At 39.4% G+C, this 9699-nt stretch overlaps 1 non-coding gene across 1 annotated transcript; it reads left to right on the top strand.

Moving 5' to 3' along the window:
• The first annotated feature begins 526 nt into the window (after nucleotides 1–526).
• On the top strand, nucleotides 527–634 carry LOC112713337 (small nucleolar RNA R71). Its single transcript, XR_003158310.1, has one exon. It is a non-coding gene; the product is annotated as a small nucleolar RNA R71 (small nucleolar RNA).
• Nucleotides 635–9699: the final 9065 nt, after the last annotated feature.

Here is a 9699-nt window from a genome sequence, read left to right as displayed (position 1 = left end):
GTTGCTGAGAAGATGATGGAAAAGGCTTGCCATTGCTAAACCTGTTTCTTCCACCATTATTATTGTTGAAACCTTGTTGAGGTCTCTGTTGATCCTTCCATGAAAGATTTGGATGATTTCTCCATGAAGGATTATAGGTGTTTCCATAGGGTTCTCCCATGTAATTCACCTCTTCCATTGAAGGGTTCTCAGGATCATAACCTTCTTCTTCAGATGAAGCGTCCTTAGTACTACCTGGTGCATTTTGCATTCCAGACAGACTTTGAGAAATCAAATTGACTTGCTGAGTCAGTATGGCATTCAGAGTATCAATCTCAAGAACTCCTTTCTTCTGGTTAGTCCCATTATTCATAGGATTCCTTTCAGAAGTGTACATGAATTGGTTATTTGCAACCATTTCAATTAGTTCTTGAGCTTCTGCAGGCGTCTTCTTCAGATGAAGAGATCCTCCAGCAGAGCTATCCAATGACATCTTGGACAGTTCAGACAGACCATCATAGAAAATACCTATGATGCTCCATTCAGAAAGCATATCAGAGGGACACTTTCTGATTAATTGTTTGTATCTTTCCCAAGCTTCATAGAGGGATTCTCCTTCCTTCTGTCTGAAGGTTTGGACTTCCACTCTAAGCTTACTCAATTTTTGAGGTGGAAAGAACTTTGCCAAGAAGGCATTGACTAGCTTTTCCCAAGAGTTCAGGCTTTCTTTAGGTTGTGAGTCCAACCATGTCCTAGCTCTGTCTCTTACAGCAAAAGGGAATAGCATAAGTCTGTAGACCTCAGGGTCAACCCCATTAGTCTTGACAGTGTCACAGATTTGCAAGAATTCAGCTAAAAACTGATGAGGATCTTCCAATGGAAGTCTATGGAACTTGCAATTCTGTTGCATTAGAGAAACTAATTGAGGCTTAAGCTCAAAGTTGTTTGCTCCAATGGCAGGGATAGAGATGCTTCTCCCATAGAAGTCGGGAGTAGGTGCAGTAAAGTCACCCAGCACCTTCCTTGCATTGTTGGCATTGTTGTTGTTTTCGGCTGCCATGTCTTCTTCTTCTTTGAAGATTTTTGTTAGGTCCTCTACAGAGAGTTGTGCCTTAGCTTCTCTTAGTTTTTGCTTCAAGGTCCTTTCAAGTTCAGGGTCAGCCTCAACAAGAATGCTTTTGTCTTTGCTCCTGCTCGTATGAAAGAGAAGAGAACAAGAAAATATGGAATCCTCTATGTCACAGTATAGAGATTCCTTGAGGTGTCAAAGGAAAAGAAAAATGGAAGGAAGAGGTAGAAGAATTCGAACTTATCAAGAAAGACAGAGTTCAAATTGTGCATTAAGGAATAGTGTTAGTTCATAAATAGAAGGATGTGGGAAGAGGGGAAGAGATTTTCGAAATTTAAGTAAAAGATTTAAAAACATTTTGAAAAACCCTAATTGATTTTCGAAAACCAAGGGTGGAAAAGAAATCAAGTGATTTTTGAAAAAGATTTTGAAATAAGAAATTAAAAAGATATGATTGAAAACTATTTTGAAAAAGATGTGATCAAGAAGATATGATTTGAAAAGTTATGGTTTTAAAAAGATGTGATTGAGAAGATATGATTTGAAAAACAATTTAAAAAGATTTGATTTAAAAAGAATTAATGACTTGGCTAACAAGGAAAGATATGATTCAAACATTAAACATTTCTCAACAGAGAAGGCAACATACTTAAAATGTTGAATCAAATCATTAATTGATAGCAAGTATTTTTGAAAATGGAAAGAAATTGATTTTGAAAAAGATTTGATTGAAAAGATTTTATTTGAAAAAGATTTGATTTTGAAAAAATATTGAAAACTTGAAAAAAAAATTTGAATTGAAAACAGAATCTTCCCTCTTGTGCCATCCTGGCGTTAAACACCCAGAATGGTGCACATTCTGGCGTTTAACGCCCAAAGCACTACCCTCTTGGGCGTTAAACGCCCAGCCAGGCACCCTGGCTGGCGTTTAAACGCCAGTTTGCCTTCCTCACTGGGCGTTTTGAACGCCCAGCTTTTTTTGTGTAATTCCTCTGCTGTATGTTTTGAATCTTCAATTCTCTGTATTATTGACTTGAGAAGACACAAATTAAAAATATTTTTTGGATTTTTAATGATGAGGAAAAATCAAAATGCAACTAAAATCAAATAAACAATGCATGCAAGACACCAAACCTAGAAGTTTGTATACTACTGACACTAACAGAATACTCAAGACAAGAGAATTTAAAGATCAGAGCAAGTAAATCATCAAGAACAACTTGAAGATCACTGAAGACACATGAAAAATGCAAGAAGAACAGAAATATGCAATTGACACCAAGCTTAAAATGAGACTTTAGACTCAACAAGAAATATACAATATTTTTGGTTTTTATGATTTTGTAATTTTTTTGGATTTTTCGAAAATTAAGTGGAAAAAGAAAATAAAGATATCAAAATTCTTAATGAGAATTCCAAGAATCATGCAATGTTAGTCTAAAGCTTCAGTCTAAAGGAATTAGACATGGCTAGCCAAGCTTCAGCAGGACATTGCATTCAAGAGCTAAATTGATGAAGATCAATCAGCTTTGGTGATGATAAGAACATCACTTTGAAACACTAGAATTCATTCTTAAGAACTCTGAAGAAAAATGCCTAATCTAAGCAACAAGATGAACCGTCAGTTGTCCAAACTCAACAATCCCCGGCAACGGTGCCAAAAACTTGGTGCACGAAATTGTGATCATCAATGGCGCCATCAACATGGTACGCACAATTGTAATCTCAACTATTTATCACAACTTCGCACAACTAACCAGCAAGTGTACTGGGTCGTCCAAGTAATAAACCTTACGCGAGTAAGGGTCGATCCCACAGAGATTGTTGGTATGAAGCAAGCTATGGTCATCTTGTAAATCTCAGTCAGGAAAACTCAAATGGTTATGGATGATGTATGAATAAAACATAAAGATAAAGATAGAGATACTTATGTAATTCATTGGTGAGAATTTCAGATAAGCGTATGGAGATGCTTTGTCCCTTCCGTCTCTCTGCTTTCCTACTGTCTTCATCCAATCCTTCTTACTCCTTTCCATGGCAAGCTGTATGTAGGGTTTCACTGTTGTCAGTGGCTACCTCCCATCCTCTCAGTGAAAATGTTCAACGCACCCTGTCACGGCACGGCTATTCAGCTGTCGATTCTCGATCATGTCGGAATAGAATCCAGTGATTCTTTTGTGTCTGTCACTAACGCCCCACAATCGCGAGTTTGAAGCTCGTCACAGTCATTCAATCATTGAATCCTACTCAGAATACCACAGACAAGGTTTAGACCTTCCGGATTCTCTTGAATGCCGCCATCAATTCTAGCTTATACCACGAAGATTCCGATTAAGGGATCCAAGAGATAAACATTCAAGCCTTGTTTGCTTGTAGAACAGAAGTGGTTGTCAGGCACTCGTTCATAAGTGAGAACGATGATGAATGTCACATAATCATCACATTCATCATGTTCTTGGGTGCAAATGAATATCTTAGAACAAGAACAAGCCGAATTGAATAGAAGAACAATAGTAATTGCATTAATACTCGAGGTACAGCAGAGCTCCACACCTTAATCTATGGTGTGTAGAAACTCCACCGTTGAAAATACATAAGAACAAGGTCTAGGCATGGCCGAGAGGCCAGCCTCCCAATAATCTAAGAACTAGACGTCCAAAGATGATCTAGAGATCTAAAGTGATCAAAAGATGAAAATACAATAGCAAAAGGTCCTATTTGTAGAGAACTAGTAGCCTAGGGTTTACAGAGATGAGTAAATGACATAAAAATCCACTTCCGGGCCCACTTGGTGTGTGCTTGGGCTGAGCATTGAAGCATTTTCATGTAGAGACTTCTCTTGGAGTTAAACGCCAGCTTTTGTGCCAGTTTGGGCGTTTAACTCCCATTCTTGTGCCAGTTCCGGCGTTTAACGCCGGGCAGTTTTGAGCTGATTTGGGATGCCGGTTTGGGCCATCAAATATCGGGCAAAGTATGAACTATTATACATTGCTAGAAAGCCCAAGATGTCTACTTTCCAACACCGTTGAGAGTGCGCCAATTGGGCTTCTGTAGCTCCAGAAAATCCACTTCGAGTGCAGGGAGGTCAAAATCCAACAGCATCTGCAGTCCTTTTCAGCCTCTAAATCAGATTTTTGCTCAAGTCCCTCAATTTCAGCCAGAAAATACCTGAAATCACAGAAAAACACACAAACTCATAGTAAAGTCCAGAAAAGTGAATTTTCACTAAAAACTAATAAAAATATACTAAAAACTAACTAAAATATACTAAAAACATACTAAAAACAATGCCAAAAAGCGTATAAATTATCCGCTCATCGGCTTTTTATTTCATTTACAGAAAACCTCTTGTTGATTTTTATTTCTTTAATTGATAGTCATTTATTTCTCTATTCCCCAAATCTAAAAATTCTCAGAAAACTCTTGACCAATAAATTGCACTCTTTTGTCAACTCGTTGGGAGACGACCTGGGAATTCTACTCCCAGTATTTTATTCTTAAATTGTGACAACTCTTTCTAAATTGATAAGTGAAATTTTCGTCGGTTAAGAACTGTACTTGCAACGTTGTTTCCATTATAAATTCTTAATGGGCATTTTTCCGCCCGTCAATTTTTGGCGCCGTTGCCGGGGAGTAGCAATAGTGTGCAAAATTATTGGTTAGTGTAAATATTTTTAAATTTACATATTTTCATATTTTATTACTATGAGCTCTATGTTTCTTTCATTGAATGACGCATTCGTTACCAGATCCGAGCTTAGCCGCGTTTGATCCTAAAATCGAAAGAACTATTTCACATATTAAGTGAGCTCGGCATCGGTTAGCCACTGAGGGGGGTGAAGTGGTTTCTGCCAATGCACCAGTCTTATTTGAGGGTAAAACTCAAGTGTCGTTGGAGCAAAAAACAAGCTCCTCTTCTACTGATTCTGTTGACTTACGCGCAGATATTATGGCGGAGCCTAGAAGGATTACTCTCCAGGAAGAAGGAGCTCCGGAGTTTACACTGCAACCATACCAAGCGCGTCATCCAAACTTGTGCGGATTTTGAACTAAAGACTGCGCTGATCAATTTACTGCCCAAGTTTCATGGCTTACTAGCTCAAGAGCCTATCAAGCACCTCAGAAATTTTCAGACAGCCTGCTCAACTACTAGGCGTCATAGTGCAGATGATACTACTATTTGGTTATATACCTTCCCATTTTCTCTTGAGGGAAAGGCAAGGGAGTGGTTCTGCACTCAACCTGAAGTAGTTGTTACTAACTGGGATCTGCTCAGAAGAGAAATTCTGGATAAGTTCTTTCCAACAGAGTTTACCGATAGACTGAGGAAGGAAATTTCCTGCATTATCCCGGGTAAATCAGAGACTCTTTACGAGTATTGGGAACGCTTCAGGAATCTTCTTGACTCATGTCCACACCATAAGATTGACTAGTTGGTGTTGATTAGCTAGTTTATCCAAGGCATGAAGCTTGGAGAAAAGACCCTCTTAGATGCTGCGAGTAATGGCTCTTTGACTAAGTACAACACGGCAACAGAAGCGTGGCAACTGGTCACCGATCTAGCTGAGTCTACCAGAAATGCAAGGCAGAGGACCAACCATCGCAAGGCTATTGCAGAAGTTTCCTCTAGCAGTGAGATAGTTGTACTCACAAAAACTCTAGGAGAGATGATGAATATACTAAAGCAGCTCCAGCTTAATCAACAACAACCTCCACCTCCTTGATAAACCACTATTTTGTGATTCATATTGTGTTTAATTGAGTGGTTTTATCAGATCTTCGCCCACTTATTCATATGATTTGCATGTATTTATAATTCCTTCCTAAAAATATTCTATGATTGAAAAACTTGCTTCCTAAATACCTTTTAGTTGTATATTTTTATCTTCCTTCGTACCATTCGATGTCGTGATCTGTGTGTTAAGTGTTTCAGGCTTCATAGGGCAGGAATGGCGTAAGGAATAAAGAGGAAGCGTGCAAAAATAGAAGGAACACAAGGAATTGAGGAGATGACCAGCGAGAAGTCACGCGGTCGCATGGCTCACGTGACCGCGAGAAATGGAAGAAATCACAGTGACACGCTCGCGTGCCTGACGCCACCGCACGGATTGGAAGCTGCAGGAATGACGCGAATGCGTGGATGACGCGCACGCGTGGTACGAAAAACGCTGAGAGACGCGAACGCATGGACGACGCGGCTGCGTGACATGCACGATCTGCAGAATTTTAGAAGTCGATGGCACAGATTCTGGGTCGCATTTCAACCTAGTTTTTGGCCCAGAAACACAGATTAGAGCCAAGGAACATGCAGAGACAAAACAACAATTCATTCCACATAATTTCAAGTTTTGAGATCTGATTTTACTCCTCCCCTAGGTTTTCTCTTTTTGACATTCATAAAATAGGATTTGAAGATTTTTGGCTTTAGCTTTTGAGAAGAGTCTACCTCCATATTCTCAATCTGTCCAGAGTTGATATTGGATTATTTTCATAGTTTATTAATGCCAAACTATTTTTAATTTTAATTAATCTCTTTCATCATTATTTATTATGTCTATTCTTATTTCCCCTATTGATTTTGTGAAGTTTACATTTATAATGATGGAGTAGTTCCCCAACTTGATTGGGAGTTGATTAAAAGGAGAACCTTGAGTTGGAATATTCAAGAGTTCAATCGTAATTGGTTCATTGTTTGTTGGCTTGTTAGTCACTAAATCTAATCCTTCCTAAGGGAGAGGATTAGGACTTGTGAATAGAAGTTGACTTTTAATTTGACTTTCCTTCATTCATTGAGGGTTAACTAAATGTAAACAATGACTAATTATTAATTGCTCTTGATAAAATTCTAACAAGGATAGAACTTCCAATTGATCTTCTCCCGGTCAAGATTTTATTTAAATCATATAAATTCTCTAATTTAATTTTTTGTTCATCAAATTCAAAACCCTTGTTGAAAACCTCTGATTGATAAATAGCACATCTTCCTGCAACTCGTTGGGAGACGACTTGGCATTCATACTCCCAGTATTTTATTTCTAAAATTTGTGACAACCCTATTCTAAATTGACAAGTGGATTTTATTCGGTTAAGAACTATACTCGCAACGCCATTTCTCTAATTAATTCTTAATCTACCAATTTCTGCTCACGTCAATTTTTTGCGCCGTTGCCGAGGAGTTGCAATAGTGTGCTAATTTATTGATTAGAATTTATTTAATTGCATTTTTCTTTTTATTTTTGTTACTATAAGCTGCACGTTTCTTTCGTTAAATGACGCGTTCACTTCCTGATCCAAGCTTGCCAGTTTTTGACCCTGAGATTGAAAGAACTATTTCACGTATAAGGCAAGCTCGGCGTTGGTTAGTCCTTTCCAAGGACGAATCTGAAACGTCATCTAAGGAAGAAACCAGCTCCTTTTGTACTGATCCAGTTGCTTTACATGCAGGTGACATGGGAGCACCTAGAAGAGTCACTATCCAGGAGGCTGGAGCCCCTGATTTTACACTACAGCCATTCTGGGCACACCGCCCAGCAGTGGCTGTGGACTTTGAAATAAAGACTGCACTACTCAACTTGATGCCCAAGTTTCATGGCTTACCTGCTCAAGAGCCTATCAAGCACCTTAGGGATTTTCAGACTGCTTGCTCTACTGTTAAGCATGATGGTACTGACGAAACTTCTATTCTGTTAAAAGCTTTCCCATTGAGGTTACTGATAAACTGAGGAAAGACATGTCCATGATAATTTTGGATGAATCTGAGACTCTCTATGAATATTTGGAATGCTTCAATAATCTTCTGGAAGCATGTCCCCACCATATGATTGACAAGATGGTGTTGCTCGGCTACTTTACATATGGCATAAAATCTCAAGATAAGACAACATTGGAAGGTGCTAGCAATGGATCTATGAAAAAATACAAGACTACGGAAGAGGCATGGCAATTGATTAGCGACTTAGCTGAATCTACTAGGAATCACAGGCAGAAACAAAGTCGGTCTAGAGCTGTTGCAGAGGTATCCTCTAGCAAAAAGACTGCTGCTATAACTCAAAGCTTATATGAAATGACCAACTTACTGAAGCAGATACAACTAAGTCAACAACAAGTTTAGCAAGTTCAGCCTTCTCCACCACAGCACAGCCAACAGTTGGTTCCACAAAAAGTATGCGGGATCTGTGCAAATTACAGTCATTATACTGATGAGTGTCCGCAACTCAAACAGGACGACCACACTGTGGTAGCCACTCATAACTTCTATGACCGCCCCAATCAAGGGTATAATCAAGGTGACAGCTACAACCATGGATGGCAGGATAACCCCAACCAAGGTTGGAGGGACAATCATAACAGAGGAGGCAGAGATAACAATGGAAACTAGAGGTGGAATAACAATAACAACTTCAGGCAGTAGAATCAGAATCAGGCCTACAGAGCACCTCATCTAAGGCAGCCTCAAGCATCTCAGCAGACCCTTCAGATCACTTACCCCTCTTCATCTCCTAACGATGAGTTACTACAATCTATTGATCGGAGACAGCAGGCCATGGAAAACAACCTTACTTCTACTCTAAATGGTCTGAACTTTACCTTGCAAGCGCTTGTCTCACAGATTGGATCACTGAATAACTCTAACAACCAGACCTCAAGCTCTGGTGGACTCCCCTCTCAACCATTACCCAACCCCAAGGGTGGCATTAATGCCATTACCCTGAGATCTAGAACCGCACTGCAAGAGAAGAAACCAGAGGAATCAAGCCCATCAGAACAAGCCCCAACTGCGGACACTGTTGAGGTAGAGGATGTTGAAGAAGAAGATGAAGCATAAGGCGTGGCTGAAGCAGAAGCAGCCCAATCAAGGAGTGCGGAACCCCAGCAAGCTGAAGCTATAAAAGACGCCACTCCTATTCCATTTCCACACCTTGCTAAGAAGCCCAGAAAGCAGATGGAACTTGATCCCAAAATGGTAGAGATGTTCAAAAAGGTTGAGGTAACTGTTCCCCTTTTTGATGTTATTCAGCAAGTGCCTAAATATGCAAAGTTTCTAAAAGAGTTGTGCATACATAAAGATAAAATTAATGAATTAGAAACTATTCCTTTAGGTAGTTCTATATCTGATTTAATGGGAAATATACCTGAAAAATATAGTGACCCAGGCCCATGCATGGTTAACTGTACGATTGGAGGTGTGATATTTTCTGACTGTATGTGTGATTTAGGAGCATGCGTGAGTATTATGCCCTTGTCTATATATAATGCTTTAAGGCTCCCTCCCTTAAAAAGGTCGGCAGCTCGTTTTGTGTTAGCAGATTAAAGCATTATCACAGTGGTTGGAATTGCTGAAGATGTATTAGTGAGCATTAAGGGGCTCACGTTTCCTATTGACTTTTATATCCTGGAAATGTCCCAAAATGACTCAGGGAGACCTTCGTCAATCCTTCTTGGTAGACCATTTTTGAAGACTTCAAAATTCAAGCTGGATGCCTTTACGGGTACCTATTCCTTTGAGGTAGATGGCAGAACAGTGAGCTTCAATCTAGATGAAGCTATGAAGCATCCCCCAGAAGATCACTCCATATTCCAATGTGACATCATTGATGAGATTATAGCTGCAACCCACCAGGAAGAAATGGAAGAGAGTCACCTAGAGCAAG

The sequence above is a fragment of the Arachis hypogaea genome, chromosome 9, assembly GCF_003086295.3.
Source record: "Arachis hypogaea cultivar Tifrunner chromosome 9, arahy.Tifrunner.gnm2.J5K5, whole genome shotgun sequence".
In the NCBI taxonomy this organism is placed as follows: Eukaryota; Viridiplantae; Streptophyta; class Magnoliopsida; order Fabales; family Fabaceae; genus Arachis; species Arachis hypogaea.
Note: the sequence above shows the minus strand (reverse complement) of the source record. Positions and strands in the feature narration are given on the sequence as shown.